The 20,308-nt window shown below is 55.1% G+C and overlaps 18 non-coding genes and 6 pseudogenes across 18 annotated transcripts; all 24 read left to right on the forward strand.

Moving 5' to 3' along the window:
* The first annotated feature begins 8,209 nt into the window (after nt 1-8,209).
* LOC145338521 (U2 spliceosomal RNA) lies at nt 8,210-8,382 on the forward strand (annotated as a pseudogene).
* A 215-nt stretch (nt 8,383-8,597) lies between these two features.
* On the forward strand, nt 8,598-8,789 carry LOC145338453 (U2 spliceosomal RNA). The gene has a single exon (XR_013885797.1). It is a non-coding gene; the product is annotated as a U2 spliceosomal RNA (small nuclear RNA).
* Nucleotides 8,790-9,004: 215 nt separating this feature from the next.
* LOC145338247 (U2 spliceosomal RNA) lies at nt 9,005-9,196 on the forward strand. The gene has a single exon (XR_013885596.1). It is a non-coding gene; the product is annotated as a U2 spliceosomal RNA (small nuclear RNA).
* A 215-nt stretch (nt 9,197-9,411) lies between these two features.
* On the forward strand, nt 9,412-9,603 carry LOC145338465 (U2 spliceosomal RNA). The gene has a single exon (XR_013885808.1). It is a non-coding gene; the product is annotated as a U2 spliceosomal RNA (small nuclear RNA).
* Nucleotides 9,604-9,818: 215 nt separating this feature from the next.
* Nucleotides 9,819-10,010, forward strand: LOC145338249 (U2 spliceosomal RNA). The gene has a single exon (XR_013885598.1). It is a non-coding gene; the product is annotated as a U2 spliceosomal RNA (small nuclear RNA).
* A 215-nt stretch (nt 10,011-10,225) lies between these two features.
* Nucleotides 10,226-10,417, forward strand: LOC145338250 (U2 spliceosomal RNA). Its single transcript, XR_013885599.1, has one exon. It is a non-coding gene; the product is annotated as a U2 spliceosomal RNA (small nuclear RNA).
* A 215-nt stretch (nt 10,418-10,632) lies between these two features.
* On the forward strand, nt 10,633-10,824 carry LOC145338476 (U2 spliceosomal RNA). Its single transcript, XR_013885819.1, has one exon. It is a non-coding gene; the product is annotated as a U2 spliceosomal RNA (small nuclear RNA).
* Nucleotides 10,825-11,039: 215 nt separating this feature from the next.
* Nucleotides 11,040-11,231, forward strand: LOC145338251 (U2 spliceosomal RNA). The gene has a single exon (XR_013885600.1). It is a non-coding gene; the product is annotated as a U2 spliceosomal RNA (small nuclear RNA).
* A 215-nt stretch (nt 11,232-11,446) lies between these two features.
* Nucleotides 11,447-11,638, forward strand: LOC145338488 (U2 spliceosomal RNA). Its single transcript, XR_013885830.1, has one exon. It is a non-coding gene; the product is annotated as a U2 spliceosomal RNA (small nuclear RNA).
* Nucleotides 11,639-11,853: 215 nt separating this feature from the next.
* Nucleotides 11,854-12,045, forward strand: LOC145338252 (U2 spliceosomal RNA). Its single transcript, XR_013885601.1, has one exon. It is a non-coding gene; the product is annotated as a U2 spliceosomal RNA (small nuclear RNA).
* A 215-nt stretch (nt 12,046-12,260) lies between these two features.
* On the forward strand, nt 12,261-12,419 carry LOC145338549 (U2 spliceosomal RNA; annotated as a pseudogene).
* Nucleotides 12,420-13,073: 654 nt separating this feature from the next.
* LOC145338507 (U2 spliceosomal RNA) lies at nt 13,074-13,248 on the forward strand (annotated as a pseudogene).
* A 215-nt stretch (nt 13,249-13,463) lies between these two features.
* Nucleotides 13,464-13,551, forward strand: LOC145338535 (U2 spliceosomal RNA; annotated as a pseudogene).
* Nucleotides 13,552-15,568: 2,017 nt separating this feature from the next.
* Nucleotides 15,569-15,741, forward strand: LOC145338529 (U2 spliceosomal RNA; annotated as a pseudogene).
* Nucleotides 15,742-15,956: 215 nt separating this feature from the next.
* Nucleotides 15,957-16,148, forward strand: LOC145338500 (U2 spliceosomal RNA). Its single transcript, XR_013885834.1, has one exon. It is a non-coding gene; the product is annotated as a U2 spliceosomal RNA (small nuclear RNA).
* A 215-nt stretch (nt 16,149-16,363) lies between these two features.
* Nucleotides 16,364-16,555, forward strand: LOC145338253 (U2 spliceosomal RNA). Its single transcript, XR_013885602.1, has one exon. It is a non-coding gene; the product is annotated as a U2 spliceosomal RNA (small nuclear RNA).
* A 215-nt stretch (nt 16,556-16,770) lies between these two features.
* LOC145338511 (U2 spliceosomal RNA) lies at nt 16,771-16,962 on the forward strand. Its single transcript, XR_013885835.1, has one exon. It is a non-coding gene; the product is annotated as a U2 spliceosomal RNA (small nuclear RNA).
* A 215-nt stretch (nt 16,963-17,177) lies between these two features.
* On the forward strand, nt 17,178-17,369 carry LOC145338254 (U2 spliceosomal RNA). The gene has a single exon (XR_013885603.1). It is a non-coding gene; the product is annotated as a U2 spliceosomal RNA (small nuclear RNA).
* Nucleotides 17,370-17,584: 215 nt separating this feature from the next.
* On the forward strand, nt 17,585-17,776 carry LOC145338255 (U2 spliceosomal RNA). The gene has a single exon (XR_013885604.1). It is a non-coding gene; the product is annotated as a U2 spliceosomal RNA (small nuclear RNA).
* Nucleotides 17,777-17,991: 215 nt separating this feature from the next.
* Nucleotides 17,992-18,183, forward strand: LOC145338522 (U2 spliceosomal RNA). The gene has a single exon (XR_013885837.1). It is a non-coding gene; the product is annotated as a U2 spliceosomal RNA (small nuclear RNA).
* A 215-nt stretch (nt 18,184-18,398) lies between these two features.
* On the forward strand, nt 18,399-18,590 carry LOC145338256 (U2 spliceosomal RNA). The gene has a single exon (XR_013885605.1). It is a non-coding gene; the product is annotated as a U2 spliceosomal RNA (small nuclear RNA).
* Nucleotides 18,591-18,805: 215 nt separating this feature from the next.
* On the forward strand, nt 18,806-18,997 carry LOC145338533 (U2 spliceosomal RNA). Its single transcript, XR_013885838.1, has one exon. It is a non-coding gene; the product is annotated as a U2 spliceosomal RNA (small nuclear RNA).
* A 215-nt stretch (nt 18,998-19,212) lies between these two features.
* LOC145338257 (U2 spliceosomal RNA) lies at nt 19,213-19,404 on the forward strand. The gene has a single exon (XR_013885606.1). It is a non-coding gene; the product is annotated as a U2 spliceosomal RNA (small nuclear RNA).
* Nucleotides 19,405-19,619: 215 nt separating this feature from the next.
* LOC145338551 (U2 spliceosomal RNA) lies at nt 19,620-19,778 on the forward strand (annotated as a pseudogene).
* Nucleotides 19,779-20,308: the final 530 nt, after the last annotated feature.

Raw genomic sequence — 20,308 nt, forward strand, 5'->3', positions numbered from 1 at the left:
GGACATGTCCCAACTCCAGAAAAGCATGCAGGAACTGCTCCAACTGCAGTCGATGGGGGTCGATGTCAAGGAGGAGCTCCAGGAGGTGAAGAGCCAGCAAACCTCGCTCTTTGCCTCGGAGGCCGCCAAGGTCATCTTCCGGTCCAGGGTCCGCTCCGTGGAGCAGGACGAAAAGTGCTCACGCTTCTTCTTCCAGAAGGTGCACAGAGAAACCTCTGTGATCAGCAGCCTGAAGGAAGAGGACGGCTCAGTGGGGTCATCGCAGTCTGACATTCTGAGGATCTGCAAATCCTTCTATGCCGGACTGTATGACCTGAAGCCGACAGACAGCACGGCCTCCCAGTCTTTCCTGTCGTCTATCACGCAGGTCTTAGACGACGGTGAGCGGGACAGCCTGGAGAGACCGGTATCTCTGGAAGAGCTGACCAAGGCCGTCGAGTCCTTGCAGAAGGGTAAAACTCCCGGAAGCGACGGCTTACCGGCGGAGTTTTACTCGGCGTTGTGGGACTTGACGGGCCCGGACCTCCTGGAAGTATACGAGAGTATGCTTCTGGAGGGCAGGATGTCAGAATCCATGAGGAAAGGCATCATTACCCTCATCTACAAGCAGAAGGGGGAGAGGGAAGAAATTCGGAATTGGCGACCCATTTCACTATTGAACGTGGATTACAAAATTCTGGCCAAGGTCATCGCCAACCGGGTCAAGTCTGCTCTGGGGTCAGTAATCCATCCTGATCAAACCTGTGCTGTACCCGGCAGGAAGATCTCTGACAGCCTGGCGCTACTCAGGGATACGATCGCCTACGTGCAGGACAGGCAGGTGGATACCTGCCTCATCAGCCTCGACCAGGAGAAGGCGTTTGACAGAATATCGCACAACTACATGATGGATGTGCTCTCCAAAATGGGTTTTGGGGAGGGAATACGCAATTGGATCCGGCTGCTCTACACAGACATCAGTAGCGCAGTCTCAGTCAACGGGTGGGAAACAGATAGCTTCCAAATCAGGTCTGGAGTCAGACAGGGCTGCCCTCTCTCCTCCGTCCTATTTGTGTGTTGCATTGAACCCTTTGCCCAGGCCCTCAGAAGCGACCCAGGCATCAAAGGGGTGACAATCCCAGGCAGCGGAGGCACGCAGGTCAAAGCCTCCCTGTACATGGATGACGTGGCTGTGTTCTGCTCGGACCCCTCGTCTGTCCGCAGGCTCCTCCAGGTCTGCGAGCAGTTCGAGCTGGCCTCGGGAGCCAAAGTCAACCAGGGAAAGAGCGAGGCCATGTTCTTTGGGAACTGGGCCGACAAATCCTTTGTCCCCTTCACCGTCAGGGCAGAGTACCTGAAGGTGCTGGGGATATGGTTCGGAGCGGCAGGGGCATGCATCAAAAACTGGGAGGAGCGCATCGCGAAAGCCAGGCAGAAACTCGGCTTGTGGGAGCAACGCTCGCTCTCCATAACAGGGAAAAACCTGGTGATCCGGTGCGAGTTGCTGTCCGTGTTGTTGTACGTGGCGCAGGTGTGGCCTATCCCCAAATCCTGCGCTGCAGCAGTGACGCAGGCCATCTTCAAATTTATCTGGAGATCAAAGATGGATCGCGTCCGGAGGGAGGCGATGCACAAATCTCCAGAGAACGGAGGGAAAGACATTCCCAACGCCGCCCTCATCCTGATGGCCACCTTTGTGTGCGGCTGCATCAAGCTGTGCGTAGATCCTCGGTACACCAACAGCAAGTGCCACTACTTTTTGAGGTTCTACCTGTCCCGAGTGTTGCGAAGGATGGGTCTGGCCACACTGCCGCGGAACGCTCCGAGTAGTTGGACCGTACCGCAGCACCTGTCCTTCGTGGAGAAATTTTTCCGCAAACACACCTTTGACCACAAGGCGATTAAGCAGTGGTCAGCGCGTAACGTCCTTGGGGCCCTGAGAGAAAAGGAGACGGCGGATCCTGTCGGATGGTTCCCTGAGCAGACTGTCAGTGTCATCTGGCAGAACGCCTCATCACCAGAACTGACAAACAAGCACCAAGATCTGGCTTGGCTGGTGGTGAGAAGGGCACTCCCCGTCAGATCCTTTATGCACGCTCGAGGTCTCAACATCACCGCACGCTGCCCTCGAAGCGGCTGCGGGGCTGACGAGACGGTCGCACACCTCCTTCTGGAATGTGCCTTTGCAAAGAAGGTCTGGAGCGAGATGCAGTGGTATTTGTCGAGGTTCGTCCCGAGCAGCTCGGTGACGCAGGAGTCTGTGCTCTACGGGCTGTTTCCGGGAACGCACACCGAGACAAATATCAACTGCTGCTGGAAGGTCATCAACTCGGTGAAGGACGCACTTTGGTCCGCCCGAAACTTGCTGATCTTCCAGCTGAAAGAACTGTCCTCGACCGAGTGTTGCAGACTGGCACATTCCAAGGTCCAGGACTACGTGCTGAGGGACGGGCTGAAGCTTGGGGCAGCCGCCGCAAAGGCACAATGGGGAAAGGCCACACTGTAAGGCCTTTTAACGGAGGCAGACCGAGGGCCCAGGAACTGCAGAATACCCTCGACCTGCGTAACTGTGTGCCAATCTGAGCACTAACGGCACACAGTAATCTTTTAAGGCGTGTATATAGTTTTTAAGTATTGAAATGTAATCATGGTAATTAGTACAAATATGTAAATTTTGAGACATGGACATAGTTTTTTAAGTACTGAAATGTAGTCACTGTAGTTTTGGACGGATCTGCAAAAATGTTTTGATTCCGCATTGTTTTGCTACTCGAAGCCCTGTACACTGTAATAGATTACTTGAGATTTTTATGAATAAAGTATATTTTTGGAAAAAAAAAATCTGTTCTTATCAGTTTAGAGGTGTCTCCTCGAAGGGGATTGCCACCGGTGGAAACCTAACGGTGCCAACTAAGCCGGTTGAGCGTCCACCCCTTCAGGATTGGGTCAGTTGCTCGGGTGTACTCCATACAAACTGACTGGCCTCGGACTGAGAGCCGTTCTCACTGTCTACAAGCGATCTTAGCCTGAGGCTCGAATTTCGCAAAGAGCTATCGGATCTCGATGGGCGTTGTGGAAGCTGGCGTCAGACGATCGGGAGAAGACCGTCTGCAACACTTGAGCTCTGCTGCTATTGGTGGACCTTAATGCTGGTTTCAAGCCTCTGGCTTGGACCAAACGCCGGTACTGTACGACTCAGTGTCGCTGAACTATGGCTGCAGCTACATCGAAAGCTACAGGCCAAGGACTGCCCAACACCATCCGGGTGAAGGCTTCAGGAGGAGACTCGCCCGTGGGCCGAGACTTCGTCGTGAAGAAGGTACTGTTTGAGTGTTGCGGATTCCAGGCAGCAGACGTCTACGGTGTGGCTGAATACAGCAACCAGCCCTACGTGGACGTCAGCTTCAGGAGCCTGTCAGGATGCCTCAAGTTCCTGACAGCCCTCAAGGAGAAAGGCAAAGAGGGGCCCCTCTCCATCCTGACGGCGGAGCCCCTGTTCACCGTGCCGTCCCAGAGGAACCGGGTTATCACGTTCCAAATGTATAACCCCTACGTCCCTGCGGCTGATGTGCTGACGTTCCTCTCCAGGTACGTGGAGGTGAAGGGTGAGAGCGCGGATGTGATGGACAAGTACGGAATCTGGACCTGTAAGAGACAGGTGAGAGTAACTCTCAGGACCGACCCCAACGGAGACCTCCTGCACCCGCCCTCCAATTTTGCCATCGGGGGGAATCGAGGCTTCCTGTACTACGCGGGACAGCCTCGAGTGTGCCGAATCTGCGGCAAAACCGGCCATTTTGCCGCGACCTGCAGCACCACCTTCTGCAGAAACTGCTTGAAGGAGGGGCACGCGACAAAGGACTGCAGCGACAGCAAATGTTGCAACCTGTGTGGGGAGGCTGGCCACGTCTACAGAGCCTGCCCCAAGCGAAAGGCCACTTACGCCCAGATCACCGGAGGCGGAGTGAAGAAGGCAAGCGTCCGTGCCACCTCAGAGGGACAGACGACCGGTCCAGAAGCAGGCCCGGAAAAGGCTTCGGAAGGACGAACGGACCCCCCAGTGCAGCAGGAGGACGCATCGTCAGCACCACCAGCAGAGGGCGCCGAAGCCATGGAACAGGAGAGCTCGGAGCTCGAAAGCCCCTGGCTGAAAGTCAAATCCAGCAGAAAGATACGGAAAAGGAAATCCGTGGCAGCGAGACCCCTCAACGGTGACGAGAGAAAAGCTGCCAGACGACGACAGAACCTCAAGAGGCTCTTTTCAAAAGCGACGAAGAATCCACAGGTGACGGGGAGAACCGAGGCCATCGCAGCAGCAGCAGACCATCCAGACGGCCACATGACTCCCACGATGTCACCCAGTCGCCGACGAGGATTTGAGGCAGGTTCGGACGGATATATCAGCCCTGCCGCCCTGCAGAACTTCGTCAGCACCACAGGAATGCGGAACCGGGTGCATGCTGACTGACGGACATGTAAGAACTGCCAAATCTTTTTGTACTTTAAAAATGTCTTTTAAGTTTGCCTCGGTAAATGTACGCAGTGTCAAAGATGGGTTGAGATGTGCGTCCACATTATCCTACCTGGCCAACGTCAAAGCCGACCTGCTGTTCCTGCAGGAGTGTGGGATCCCTCACCTCAGCAGCTACAGGCGCTGGTCGAGTGCGTGGTCCCACGGACCGTCCATCTGGTCAGGTGGGAACGACTGCCGTTCCTCGGGCCTCGGCATCCTGCTGCGGGGAGGTGGCTTCACCGTCTCCGAAGTTAGGGAGGTGGTGGGGGGACGCCTTCTCGTAGCAGACGTCACGTACAAAAACTGCCCTCTCAGGCTGATTAATGTGTATGCCCCTGCCGCCAGAACCGAGCGGCTGGCGGTTTTTGAGCAGCTGCCACAGCTGCTCACCACCTCCAGGCCGGTCATTCTGGGTGGGGACTTCAACTGTATCCTAGACAAGGCCGACCGATCCAGCAGGGCTGAAAACAAACTGGACGCTACGTCCAGAGCCCTGCTGGAGACGGTCAAAGATGCCAAGCTGCTCGACGTCTTCAGCAACCCAGCAGACGGAGGGCAGCGCAGGTACACGTGGTCGCGGCCCGACGGGTCGGTTCGCTCCAGGATCGACTTTATGTTTGTGTCCCGCGCGCTCACGGTCAGGCCCACCGACGTCAGGCCGGTGTTCTTTTCTGACCACTGCCTCCTGCTGGCCGACTGTCAGCTGGAGGCAAACCAGAAAGTGGGCAGGGGGTCCTGGAAGCTGAATGTAGAACTGTTGACCCCAGAGAACCTCGAGGAACTCAGGAGGGATTACCACGGTTGGAGGACCGTCAAACCCTTCTTTGAGTCTCCATCGCTCTGGTGGGAAACCATCAAAGGCAACATCAAAAAGTTCTTCATTCGCAAAGGGGTTCAGAAGGCCAGGGAGAGACGGCGGGACATGTCCCGACTCCAGAAAAGCATGCAGGAACTGCTCCAACTGCAGTCGATGGGGGTCGATGTCAAGGAGGAGCTCCAGGAGGTGAAGAGCCAGCAAGCCTCGCTCTTTGCCTCGGAGGCCGCCAAGGTCATCTTCCGGTCCAGGGTCCGCTCCGTGGAGCAGGACGAAAAGTGCTCACGCTTCTTCTTCCAGAAGGTGCACAGAGAAACCTCTGTGATCAGCAGCCTGAAGGAAGAGGACGGCTCAGTGGGGTCATCGCAGTCTGACATTCGGAGGATCTGCAAATCCTTCTATGCCGGACTGTATGACCTGAAGCCGACAGACAGCACGGCCTCCCAGTCTTTCCTGTCGTCTATCACGCAGGTCTTAGACGACGGTGAGCGGGACAGCCTGGAGAGACCGGTATCTCTGGAAGAGCTGACCAAGGCCGTCGAGTCCTTGCAGAAGGGTAAAACTCCCGGAAGCGACGGCTTACCGGCGGAGTTTTACTCGGCGTTGTGGGACTTGACGGGCCCGGACCTCCTGGAAGTATACGAGAGTATGCTTCTGGAGGGCAGGATGTCAGAATCCATGAGGAAAGGCATCATTACCCTCATCTACAAGCAGAAGGGGGAGAGGGAAGAAATTCGGAATTGGCGACCCATCTCACTATTGAACGTGGATTACAAAATTCTGGCCAAGGTCATCGCCAACCGGGTCAAGTCTGCTCTGGGGTCAGTAATCCATCCTGATCAAACCTGTGCTGTACCCGGCAGGAAGATCTCTGACAGCCTGGCGCTACTCAGGGATACGATCGCCTACGTGCAGGACAGGCAGGTGGATACGTGCCTCATCAGCCTCGACCAGGAGAAGGCGTTTGACAGAATATCGCACAACTACATGATGGATGTGCTCTCCAAAATGGATTTTGGGGAGGGAATACGCAATTGGATCCGACTGCTCTACACAGACATCAGTAGCGCAGTCTCAGTCAACGGGTGGGAAACAGATAGCTTCCAAATCAGGTCTGGAGTCAGACAGGGCTGCCCTCTCTCCTCCGTCCTTTTTGTGTGTTGCATTGAACCCTTTGCCCAGGCCCTCAGAAGCGACCCAGGCATCAAAGGGGTGACAATCCCAGGCAGCGGAGGCACGCAGGTCAAAGCCTCCCTGTACATGGATGACGTGGCTGTGTTCTGCTCGGACCCCTCGTCTGTCCGCAGGCTCCTCCAGGTCTGCGAGCAGTTCGAGCTGGCCTCGGGAGCCAAAGTCAACCAGGGAAAGAGCGAGGCCATGTTCTTTGGGAACTGGGCCGACAAATCCTTTGTCCCCTTCACCGTCAGGGCAGAGTACCTGAAGGTGCTGGGGATATGGTTCGGAGCGGCAGGGGCATGCATCAAAAACTGGGAGGAGCGCATCGCGAAAGCCAGGCAGAAACTGGGCTTGTGGGAGAGACGCTCGCTCTCCATAACAGGGAAAAACCTGGTGATCCGGTGCGAGTTGCTGTCCGTGTTGTTGTACGTGGCGCAGGTGTGGCCTATCCCCAAATCCTGCGCTGCAGCAGTGACGCAGGCCATCTTCAAATTTATCTGGAGATCAAAGATGGATCGCGTCCGGAGGGAGGCGATGCACAAATCTCCAGAGAACGGAGGGAAAGACATCCCCAACGCAGCCCTCATCCTGATGGCCACCTTTGTGTGCGGCTGCATCAAGCTGTGCGTAGATCCTCGGTACACCAACAGCAAGTGCCACTACTTTTTGAGGTTCTACCTGTCCCGAGTGTTGCGAAGGATGGGTCTGGCCGCATGGCCGCGGAACGCTCCGAGTAGTTGGACCGTACCGCAGCACCTGTCCTTCGTGGAGAAATTTTTCCGCAAACACACCTTTGACCACAAGGCGATTAAGCAGTGGTCAGCGCGTAACGTCCTTGGGGCCCTGAGAGAAAAGGAGACGGCGGATCCTGTCGGATGGTTCCCTGAGCAGACTGTCAGTGTCATCTGGCAGAACGCCTCATCACCAGAACTGACAAACAAGCACCAAGATCTGGCTTGGCTGGTGGTGAGAAGGGCACTCCCCGTCAGATCCTTTATGCACGCTCGAGGTCTCAACATCACCGCACGCTGCCCTCGAAGCGGCTGCGGGGCTGACGAGACGGTCGCACACCTCCTTCTGGAATGTGCCTTTGCAAAGAAGGTCTGGAGCGAGATGCAGTGGTATTTGTCGAGGTTCGTCCCGAGCAGCTCGGTGACGCAGGACTCTGTGCTCTACGGGCTGTTTCCGGGGTCGCACACCGAGAGAAATATCAACTGCTGCTGGAAGGTCATCAACTCGGTGAAGGACGCACTTTGGTCCGCCCGAAACTTGCTGATCTTCCAGCTGAAAGAACTGTCCTCGACCGAGTGTTGCAGACTGGCACATTCCAAGGTCCAGGACTACGTGCTGAGGGACGGGCTGAAGCTTGGGGCAGCCGCCGCAAAGGCACAATGGGGAAAGGCCACACTGTAAGGCCTTTTAACGGAGGCAGACCGAGGGCCCAGGAACTGCAGAATACCCTCAACCTGCGGAACTGTGTGCCAATCTGAGCACTAACGGCACACAGTAATCTTTTGAGGCATGTATATAGTTTTTAAGTATTGAAATGTAATCATGGTAATTAGTACAAATATGTAAATATTGAGACATGGACATAGTTTTTTAAGTAGTGAAATGTAGTCACTGTAGTTTGGACAGATCTGCAAAAATGTTTTGATTCCGCATTGTTTTGCTACTCGAAGCCCTGTACATTGTAATAGATTACTTGAGATTTTTATGAATAAAGTATATTTTTGGAAAAAAAAATCTGTTCTTATCAGTTTAATATCTGATAGTTCCCCGATCTGGGGACCAAATATTAACCTGATTTTTGGAACAGGGCGCTGGGGAAAGGGGCTGGCTCCTACCACGCCACGCATCGACCTGGTCTTGCACTCTCTCCAGGAACGGTGCACTGACTCACAAGAGCATCAAAAACAGAACATGTGGCAGCACCTGCCTCCTGGCACAGCAGGTGTCGACGGCAGAGTAAAGGACGCACACGCTGAGCCCCCTGCTGCGCTGCGACGCTACTGCAGCACTCAGGCAGGCTGACGGTTTTTCTGTGGCCAGCAAGCGGCGCGTGAAAGCCAGTGGCTGAGGAAGGGAGGGGGGCCAGCTGGGAATTGACGGGCTATCGCTTCTCGGCCTTTTGGCTAAGATCAAGTGTAGTATCTGTTCTTATCAGTTTAATATCTGATAGTTCCCCGATCTGGGGACCAAATATTAACCTGATTTTTGGAACAGGGCGCTGGGGAAAGGGGCTCGCTCCTACCACGCCACGCATCGACCTGGTCTTGCACTCTCTCCAGGAACGGTGCACTGACTCACAAGAGCATCAAAAACAGAACATGTGGCAGCACCTGCCTCCTGGCACAGCAGGTGTCGACGGCAGAGTAAAGGACGCACACGCTGAGCCCCCTGCTGCGCTGCGACGCTACTGCAGCACTCAGGCAGGCTGACGGTTTTTCTGTGGCCAGCAAGCGGCGCGTGAAAGCCAGTGGCTGAGGAAGGGAGGGGGGCCAGCTGGGAATTGACGGGCTATCGCTTCTCGGCCTTTTGGCTAAGATCAAGTGTAGTATCTGTTCTTATCAGTTTAATATCTGATAGTTCCCCGATCTGGGGACCAAATATTAACCTGATTTTTGGAACAGGGCGCTGGGGAAAGGGGCTGGCTCCTACCACGCCACGCATCGACCTGGTCTTGCACTCTCTCCAGGAACGGTGCACTGACTCACAAGAGCATCAAAAACAGAACATGTGGCAGCACCTGCCTCCTGGCACAGCAGGTGTCGACGGCAGAGTAAAGGACGCACACGCTGAGCCCCCTGCTGCGCTGCGACGCTACTGCAGCACTCAGGCAGGCTGACGGTTTTTCTGTGGCCAGCAAGCGGCGCGTGAAAGCCAGTGGCTGAGGAAGGGAGGGGGGCCAGCTGGGAATTGACGGGCTATCGCTTCTCGGCCTTTTGGCTAAGATCAAGTGTAGTATCTGTTCTTATCAGTTTAATATCTGATAGTTCCCCGATCTGGGGACCAAATATTAACCTGATTTTTGGAACAGGGCGCTGGGGAAAGGGGCTCGCTCCTACCACGCCACGCATCGACCTGGTCTTGCACTCTCTCCAGGAACGGTGCACTGACTCACAAGAGCATCAAAAACAGAACATGTGGCAGCACCTGCCTCCTGGCACAGCAGGTGTCGACGGCAGAGTAAAGGACGCACACGCTGAGCCCCCTGCTGCGCTGCGACGCTACTGCAGCACTCAGGCAGGCTGACGGTTTTTCTGTGGCCAGCAAGCGGCGCGTGAAAGCCAGTGGCTGAGGAAGGGAGGGGGGCCAGCTGGGAATTGACGGGCTATCGCTTCTCGGCCTTTTGGCTAAGATCAAGTGTAGTATCTGTTCTTATCAGTTTAATATCTGATAGTTCCCCGATCTGGGGACCAAATATTAACCTGATTTTTGGAACAGGGCGCTGGGGAAAGGGGCTGGCTCCTACCACGCCACGCATCGACCTGGTCTTGCACTCTCTCCAGGAACGGTGCACTGACTCACAAGAGCATCAAAAACAGAACATGTGGCAGCACCTGCCTCCTGGCACAGCAGGTGTCGACGGCAGAGTAAAGGACGCACACGCTGAGCCCCCTGCTGCGCTGCGACGCTACTGCAGCACTCAGGCAGGCTGACGGTTTTTCTGTGGCCAGCAAGCGGCGCGTGAAAGCCAGTGGCTGAGGAAGGGAGGGGGGCCAGCTGGGAATTGACGGGCTATCGCTTCTCGGCCTTTTGGCTAAGATCAAGTGTAGTATCTGTTCTTATCAGTTTAATATCTGATAGTTCCCCGATCTGGGGACCAAATATTAACCTGATTTTTGGAACAGGGCGCTGGGGAAAGGGGCTGGCTCCTACCACGCCACGCATCGACCTGGTCTTGCACTCTCTCCAGGAACGGTGCACTGACTCACAAGAGCATCAAAAACAGAACATGTGGCAGCACCTGCCTCCTGGCACAGCAGGTGTCGACGGCAGAGTAAAGGACGCACACGCTGAGCCCCCTGCTGCGCTGCGACGCTACTGCAGCACTCAGGCAGGCTGACGGTTTTTCTGTGGCCAGCAAGCGGCGCGTGAAAGCCAGTGGCTGAGGAAGGGAGGGGGGCCAGCTGGGAATTGACGGGCTATCGCTTCTCGGCCTTTTGGCTAAGATCAAGTGTAGTATCTGTTCTTATCAGTTTAATATCTGATAGTTCCCCGATCTGGGGACCAAATATTAACCTGATTTTTGGAACAGGGCGCTGGGGAAAGGGGCTCGCTCCTACCACGCCACGCATCGACCTGGTCTTGCACTCTCTCCAGGAACGGTGCACTGACTCACAAGAGCATCAAAAACAGAACATGTGGCAGCACCTGCCTCCTGGCACAGCAGGTGTCGACGGCAGAGTAAAGGACGCACACGCTGAGCCCCCTGCTGCGCTGCGACGCTACTGCAGCACTCAGGCAGGCTGACGGTTTTTCTGTGGCCAGCAAGCGGCGCGTGAAAGCCAGTGGCTGAGGAAGGGAGGGGGGCCAGCTGGGAATTGACGGGCTATCGCTTCTCGGCCTTTTGGCTAAGATCAAGTGTAGTATCTGTTCTTATCAGTTTAATATCTGATAGTTCCCCGATCTGGGGACCAAATATTAACCTGATTTTTGGAACAGGGCGCTGGGGAAAGGGGCTGGCTCCTACCACGCCACGCATCGACCTGGTCTTGCACTCTCTCCAGGAACGGTGCACTGACTCACAAGAGCATCAAAAACAGAACATGTGGCAGCACCTGCCTCCTGGCACAGCAGGTGTCGACGGCAGAGTAAAGGACGCACACGCTGAGCCCCCTGCTGCGCTGCGACGCTACTGCAGCACTCAGGCAGGCTGACGGTTTTTCTGTGGCCAGCAAGCGGCGCGTGAAAGCCAGTGGCTGAGGAAGGGAGGGGGGCCAGCTGGGAATTGACGGGCTATCGCTTCTCGGCCTTTTGGCTAAGATCAAGTGTAGTATCTGTTCTTATCAGTTTAATATCTGATAGTTCCCCGATCTGGGGACCAAATATTAACCTGATTTTTGGAACAGGGCGCTGGGGAAAGGGGCTCGCTCCTACCACGCCACGCATCGACCTGGTCTTGCACTCTCTCCAGGAACGGTGCACTGACTCACAAGAGCATCAAAAACAGAACATGTGGCAGCACCTGCCTCCTGGCACAGCAGGTGTCGACGGCAGAGTAAAGGACGCACACGCTGAGCCCCCTGCTGCGCTGCGACGCTACTGCAGCACTCAGGCAGGCTGACGGTTTTTCTGTGGCCAGCAAGCGGCGCGTGAAAGCCAGTGGCTGAGGAAGGGAGGGGGGCCAGCTGGGAATTGACGGGCTATCGCTTCTCGGCCTTTTGGCTAAGATCAAGTGTAGTATCTGTTCTTATCAGTTTAATATCTGATAGTTCCCCGATCTGGGGACCAAATATTAACCTGATTTTTGGAACAGGGCGCTGGGGAAAGGGGCTGGCTCCTACCACGCCACGCATCGACCTGGTCTTGCACTCTCTCCAGGAACGGTGCACTGACTCACAAGAGCATCAAAAACAGAACATGTGGCAGCACCTGCCTCCTGGCACAGCAGGTGTCGACGGCAGAGTAAAGGACGCACACGCTGAGCCCCCTGCTGCGCTGCGACGCTACTGCAGCACTCAGGCAGGCTGACGGTTTTTCTGTGGCCAGCAAGCGGCGCGTGAAAGCCAGTGGCTGAGGAAGGGAGGGGGGCCAGCTGGGAATTGACGGGCTATCGCTTCTCGGCCTTTTGGCTAAGATCAAGTGTAGTATCTGTTCTTATCAGTGAGAAGGGCACTCCCCGTCAGATCCTTTATGCACGCTCGAGGTCTCAACATCACCGCACGCTGCCCTCGAAGCGGCTGCGGGGCTGACGAGACGGTCGCACACCTCCTTCTGGAATGTGCCTTTGCAAAGAAGGTCTGGAGCGAGATGCAGTGGTATTTGTCGAGGTTCGTCCCGAGCAGCTCGGTGACGCAGGAGTCTGTGCTCTACGGGCTGTTTCCGGGAACGCACACCGAGACAAATATCAACTGCTGCTGGAAGGTCATCAACTCGGTGAAGGACGCACTTTGGTCCGTCCGAAACTTGCTGATCTTCCAGCTGAAAGAACTGTCCTCGACCGAGTGTTGCAGACTGGCACATTCCAAGGTCCAGGACTACGTGCTAAGGGACGGGCTGAAGCTTGGGGCAGCCGCCGCAAAGGCACAATGGGGGAAGGCCACACTGTAAGGCCTTTTAACGGAGGCAGACCGAGGGCCCAGGAACTGCAGAATACCCTCGACCTGCGTAACTGTGTGCCAATCTGAGCACTAACGGCACACAGTAATCTTTTAAGGCGTGTATATAGTTTTTAAGAATTCAAATGTAATCATGGTAATTAGTACAAATATGTAAATTTTGAGACATGGACATAGTTTTTTAAGTACTGAAATGTAGTCACTGTAGTTTTGGATGGATCTGCAAAAATGTTTTGATTCCGCATTGTTTTGCTACTCGAAGCCCTGTACACTGTAATAGATTACTTGAGATTTTTATGAATAAAGTATATTTTTGGAAAAAAAAAAATCTGTTCTTATCAGTTTAATATCTGATAGTTCCCCGATCTGGGGACCAAATATTAACCTGATTTTTGGAACAGGGCGCTGGGGAAAGGGGCTGGCTCCTACCACGCCACGCATCGACCTGGTCTTGCACTCTCTCCAGGAACGGTGCACTGACTCACAAGAGCATCAAAAACAGAACATGTGGCAGCACCTGCCTCCTGGCACAGCAGGTGTCGACGGCAGAGTAAAGGACGCACACGCTGAGCCCCCTGCTGCGCTGCGACGCTACTGCAGCACTCAGGCAGGCTGACGGTTTTTCTGTGGCCAGCAAGCGGCGCGTGAAAGCCAGTGGCTGAGGAAGGGAGGGGGGCCAGCTGGGAATTGACGGGCTATCGCTTCTCGGCCTTTTGGCTAAGATCAAGTGTAGTATCTGTTCTTATCAGCTGATAGCCTGGCGCTACTCAGGGATACGATCGCCTACGTGCAGGACAGGCAGGTGGATACGTGCCTCATCAGCCTCGACCAGGAGAAGGCGTTTGACAGAATATCGCACAGCTACATGATGGATGTGCTCTCCAAAATGGGTTTTGGGGAGGGAATCCGCAATTGGATCCGGCTGCTCTACACAGACATCAGTAGCGCAGTCTCAGTCAACGGGTGGGAAACAGATAGCTTCCAAATCAGGTCTGGAGTCAGACAGGGCTGCCCTCTCTCCTCCGTCCTTTTTGTGTGTTGCATTGAACCCTTTGCCCAGGCCCTCAGAAGCGACCCAGGCATCAAAGGGGTGACAATCCCAGGCAGCGGAGGCACGCAGGTCAAAGCCTCCCTGTACATGGATGACGTGGCTGTGTTCTGCTCGGACCCCTCGTCTGTCCGCAGGCTCCTCCAGGTCTGCGAGCAGTTCGAGCTGGCCTCGGGAGCCAAAGTCAACCAGGGAAAGAGCGAGGCCATGTTCTTTGGGAACTGGGCCGACAAATCCTTTGTCCCCTTCACCGTCAGGGCAGAGTACCTGAAGGTGCTGGGGATATGGTTCGGAGCGGCAGGGGCATGCATCAAAAACTGGGAGGAGCGCATCGCCAAAGCCAGGCAGAAACTCGGCTTGTGGGAGCAACGCTCGCTCTCCATAACAGGAAAAAACCTGGTGATCCGGTGCGAGTTGCTGTCCGTGTTGTTGTACGTGGCGCAGGTGTGGCCTATCCCCAAATCCTGCGCTGCAGCAGTGACGCAGGCCATCTTCAAATTTATCTGGAGATCAAAGATGGATCGCGTCCGGAGGGAGGCGATGCACAAATCTCCAGAGAACGGAGGGAAAGACATTCCCAACGCCGCCCTCATCCTGATGGCCACCTTTGTGTGCGGCTGCATCAAGCTGTGCGTAGATCCTCGGTACACCAACAGCAAGTGCCACTACTTTTTGAGGTTCTACCTGTCCCGAGTGTTGCGAAGGATGGGTCTGGCCACACTGCCGCGGAACGCTCCGAGTAGTTGGACCGTACCGCAGCACCTGTCCTTCGTGGAGAAATTTTTCCGCAAACACACCTTTGACCACAAGGCGATTAAGCAGTGGTCAGCGCGTAACGTCCTTGGGGCCCTGAGAGAAAAGGAGACGGCGGATCCTGTCGGATGGTTCCCTGAGCAGACTGTCAGTGTCATCTGGCAGAACGCCTCATCACCAGAACTGACAAACAAGCACCAAGATCTGGCTTGGCTGGTGGTGAGAAGGGCACTCCCCGTCAGATCCTTTATGCACGCTCGAGGTCTCAACATCACCGCACGCTGCCCTCGAAGCGGCTGCGGGGCTGACGAGACGGTCGCACACCTCCTTTGGGAATGTGCCTTTGCAAAGAAGGTCTGGAGTGAGATGCAGTGGTATTTGTCGCGGTTCGTCCCGAGCAGCTCGGTGACGCAGGACTCTGTGCTCTACGGGCTGTTTCCGGGAACGCACAACGAGACAAATATCAACTGCTGCTGGAAGGTCATCAACTCGGTGAAGGACGCACTTTGGTCCGCCCGAAACTTGCTGATCTTCCAGCTGAAAGAATTGTCCTCGACCGAGTGTTGCAGACTGGCACATTCCAAGGTCCAGGACTACGTGCTGAGGGACGGGCTGAAGCTTGGGGCAGCCGCCGCAAAGGCACAATGGGGAAAGGCCACGCTGTAAGGCCTTTTAACGGAGGCAGACCGAGGGCCCAGGAACTGCAGAATACCCTCGACCTGCGTAACTGTGTGCCAATCTGAGCACTAACGGCACACAGAAATTTTTTGAGCCGTGTATATAGTTTTTTAAGTATTGAAATGTAATCATTGTAATTAGTACAAATATGTAAATATGGAGACATGGACATAGTTTTTTTTTTAAGTACTGAAATGTTAAGTACTGAAATGTAGTCACTGTAGTTTTGGACAGATCTGCAAAAATGTTCTCATTCCGCATTGTTTTGCTACTCGAAGCCCTGTACATTGTAATAGTTTACTTGAGATTTTTATGAATAAAGTATATTTTTGAAAAAAAAAATCTGTTCTTATCAGTTTAATATCTGATAGTTCCCCGATCTGGGGACCAAATATTAACCTGATTTTTGGAACAGGGCGCTGGGGAAAGGGGCTCGCTCCTACCACGGCACGCATCGACCTGGTCTTGCACTCTCTCCAGGAACGGTGCACTGACTCACAAGAGCATCAAAAACAGAACATGTGGCAGCACCTGCCTCCTGGCACAGCAGGTGTCGACGGCAGAGTAAAGGACGCACACGCTGAGCCCCCTGCTGCGCTGCGACGCTACTGCAGCACTCAGGCAGGCTGACGGTTTTTCTGTGGCCAGCAAGCGGCGCGTGAAAGCCAGTGGCTGAGGAAGGGAGGGGGGCCAGCTGGGAATTGACGGGCTATCGCTTCTCGGCCTTTTGGCTAAGATCAAGTGTAGTATCTGTTCTTATCAGTTTAATATCTGATAGTTCCCCGATCTGGGGACCAAATATTAACCTGATTTTTGGAACAGGGCGCTGGGGAAAGGGGCTCGCTCCTACCACGCCACGCATCGACCTGGTCTTGCACTCTCTCCAGGAACGGTGCACTGACTCACAAGAGCATCAAAAACAGAACATGTGGCAGCACCTGCCTCCTGGCACAGCAGGTGTCGACGGCAGAGTAAAGGACGCACACGCTGAGCCCCCTGCTGCGCTGCGACGCTACTGCAGCACTCAGGCAGGCTGACGGTTTTTCTGTGGCCAGCGAGCGGCGCGTGAAAGCCAGTGGCTGAGGAAGGGAGGGGGGCCAGCTGGGAATTGACGGGCTATCGCTTCTCGGCCTTTTGGCTAAGATCAAGTGTAGTATCTGTTCTTATCAGTTTAATATCTGATAGTTCCCCGATCTGGGGACCAAATATTAACCTGATTTTTGGAACAGGGCGCTGGGGAAAGGGGCTGGCTCCTACCACGCCACGCATCGACCTGGTCTTGCACTCTCTCCAGGAACGGTGCACTGACTCACAAGAGCATCAAAAACAGAACATGTGGCAGCACCTGCCTCCTGGCACAGCAGGTGTCGACGGCAGAGTAAAGGACGCACACGCTGAGCCCCCTGCTGCGCTGCGACGCTACTGCAGCACTCAGGCAGGCTGACGGTTTTTCTGTGGCCAGCAAGCGGCGCGTGAAAGCCAGTGGCTGAGGAAGGGAGGGGGGCCAGCTGGGAATTGACGGGCTATCGCTTCTCGGCCTTTTGGCTAAGATCAAGTGTAGTATCTGTTCTTATCAGTTTAATATCTGATAGTTCCCCGATCTGGGGACCAAATATTAACCTGATTTTTGGAACAGGGCGCTGGGGAAAGGGGCTCGCTCCTACCACGCCACGCATCGACCTGGTCTTGCACTCTCTCCAGGAACGGTGCACTGACTCACAAGAGCATCAAAAACAGAACATGTGGCAGCACCTGCCTCCTGGCACAGCAGGTGTCGACGGCAGAGTAAAGGACGCACACGCTGAGCCCCCTGCTGCGCTGCGACGCTACTGCAGCACTCAGGCAGGCTGACGGTTTTTCTGTGGCCAGCAAGCGGCGCGTGAAAGCCAGTGGCTGAGGAAGGGAGGGGGGCCAGCTGGGAATTGACGGGCTATCGCTTCTCGGCCTTTTGGCTAAGATCAAGTGTAGTATCTGTTCTTATCAGTTTAATATCTGATAGTTCCCCGATCTGGGGACCAAATATTAACCTGATTTTTGGAACAGGGCGCTGGGGAAAGGGGCTGGCTCCTACCACGCCACGCATCGACCTGGTCTTGCACTCTCTCCAGGAACGGTGCACTGACTCACAAGAGCATCAAAAACAGAACATGTGGCAGCACCTGCCTCCTGGCACAGCAGGTGTCGACGGCAGAGTAAAGGACGCACACGCTGAGCCCCCTGCTGCGCTGCGACGCTACTGCAGCACTCAGGCAGGCTGACGGTTTTTCTGTGGCCAGCAAGCGGCGCGTGAAAGCCAGTGGCTGAGGAAGGGAGGGGGGCCAGCTGGGAATTGACGGGCTATCGCTTCTCGGCCTTTTGGCTAAGATCAAGTGTAGTATCTGTTCTTATCAGTTTAATATCTGATAGTTCCCCGATCTGGGGACCAAATATTAACCTGATTTTTGGAACAGGGCGCTGGGGAAAGGGGCTGGCTCCTACCACGCCACGCATCGACCTGGTCTTGCACTCTCTCCAGGAACGGTGCACTGACTCACAAGAGCATCAAAAACAGAACATGTGGCAGCACCTGCCTCCTGGCACAGCAGGTGTCGACGGCAGAGTAAAGGACGCACACGCTGAGCCCCCTGCTGCGCTGCGACGCTACTGCAGCACTCAGGCAGGCTGACGGTTTTTCTGTGGCCAGCAAGCGGCGCGTGAAAGCCAGTGGCTGAGGAAGGGAGGGGGGCCAGCTGGGAATTGACGGGCTATCGCTTCTCGGCCTTTTGGCTAAGATCAAGTGTAGTATCTGTTCTTATCAGTTTAATATCTGATAGTTCCCCGATCTGGGGACCAAATATTAACCTGATTTTTGGAACAGGGCGCTGGGGAAAGGGGCTCGCTCCTACCACGCCACGCATCGACCTGGTCTTGCACTCTCTCCAGGAACGGTGCACTGACTCACAAGAGCATCAAAAACAGAACATGTGGCAGCACCTGCCTCCTGGCACAGCAGGTGTCGACGGCAGAGTAAAGGACGCACACGCTGAGCCCCCTGCTGCGCTGCGACGCTACTGCAGCACTCAGGCAGGCTGACGGTTTTTCTGTGGCCAGCAAGCGGCGCGTGAAAGCCAGTGGCTGAGGAAGGGAGGGGGGCCAGCTGGGAATTGACGGGCTATCGCTTCTCGGCCTTTTGGCTAAGATCAAGTGTAGTATCTGTTCTTATCAGTTTAATATCTGATAGTTCCCCGATCTGGGGACCAAATATTAACCTGATTTTTGGAACAGGGCGCTGGGGAAAGGGGCTGGCTCCTACCACGCCACGCATCGACCTGGTCTTGCACTCTCTCCAGGAACGGTGCACTGACTCACAAGAGCATCAAAAACAGAACATGTGGCAGCACCTGCCTCCTGGCACAGCAGGTGTCGACGGCAGAGTAAAGGACGCACACGCTGAGCCCCCTGCTGCGCTGCGACGCTACTGCAGCACTCAGGCAGGCTGACGGTTTTTCTGTGGCCAGCAAGCGGCGCGTGAAAGCCAGTGGCTGAGGAAGGGAGGGGGGCCAGCTGGGAATTGACGGGCTATCGCTTCTCGGCCTTTTGGCTAAGATCAAGTGTAGTATCTGTTCTTATCAGTTTAATATCTGATAGTTCCCCGATCTGGGGACCAAATATTAACCTGATTTTTGGAACAGGGCGCTGGGGAAAGGGGCTCGCTCCTACCACGCCACGCATCGACCTGGTCTTGCACTCTCTCCAGGAACGGTGCACTGACTCACAAGAGCATCAAAAACAGAACATGTGGCAGCACCTGCCTCCTGGCACAGCAGGTGTCGACGGCAGAGTAAAGGACGCACACGCTGAGCCCCCTGCTGCGCTGCGACGCTACTGCAGCACTCAGGCAGGCTGACGGTTTTTCTGTGGCCAGCAAGCGGCGCGTGAAAGCCAGTGGCTGAGGAAGGGAGGGGGGCCAGCTGGGAATTGACGGGCTATCGCTTCTCGGCCTTTTGGCTAAGATCAAGTGTAGTATCTGTTCTTATCAGTTTAATATCTGATAGTTCCCCGATCTGGGGACCAAATATTAACCTGATTTTTGGAACAGGGCGCTGGGGAAAGGGGCTGGCTCCTACCACGCCACGCATCGACCTGGTCTTGCACTCTCTCCAGGAACGGTGCACTGACTCACAAGAGCATCAAAAACAGAACATGTGGCAGCACCTGCCTCCTGGCACAGCAGGTGTCGACGGCAGAGTAAAGGACGCACACGCTGAGCCCCCTGCTGCGCTGCGACGCTACTGCAGCACTCAGGCAGGCTGACGGTTTTTCTGTGGCCAGCAAGCGGCGCGTGAAAGCCAGTGGCTGAGGAAGGGAGGGGGGCCAGCTGGGAATTGACGGGCTATCGCTTCTCGGCCTTTTGGCTAAGATCAAGTGTAGTATCTGTTCTTATCAGTGAGAAGGGCACTCCCCGTCAGATCCTTTATGCACGCTCGAGGTCTCAACATCACCGCACGCTGCCCTCGAAGCGGCTGCGGGGCTGACGAGACGGTCGCACACCTCCTTCTGGAATGTGCCTTTGCAAAGAAGGTCTGGAGCGAGATGCAGTGGTATTTGTCGAGGTTCGTCCCGAGCAGCTCGGTGACGCAGGAGTCTGTGCTCTACGGGCTGTTTCCGGGAACGCACACCGAGACAAATATCAACTGCTGCTGGAAGGTCATCAACTCGGTGAAGGACGCACTTTGGTCCGTCCGAAACTTGCTGATCTTCCAGCTGAAAGAACTGTCCTCGACCGAGTGTTGCAGACTGGCACATTCCAAGGTCCAGGACTACGTGCTAAGGGACGGGCTGAAGCTTGGGGCAGCCGCCGCAAAGGCACAATGGGGGAAGGCCACACTGTAAGGCCTTTTAACGGAGGCAGACCGAGGGCCCAGGAACTGCAGAATACCCTCGACCTGCGTAACTGTGTGCCAATCTGAGCACTAACGGCACACAGTAATCTTTTAAGGCGTGTATATAGTTTTTAAGAATTCAAATGTAATCATGGTAATTAGTACAAATATGTAAATTTTGAGACATGGACATAGTTTTTT

Source organism: Carcharhinus amblyrhynchos, unplaced genomic scaffold (assembly GCF_965287045.1).
Source record: "Carcharhinus amblyrhynchos unplaced genomic scaffold, sCarAmb.v2.hapA scaffold_98, whole genome shotgun sequence".
Lineage (NCBI taxonomy): Eukaryota > Metazoa > Chordata > Chondrichthyes > Carcharhiniformes > Carcharhinidae > Carcharhinus > Carcharhinus amblyrhynchos.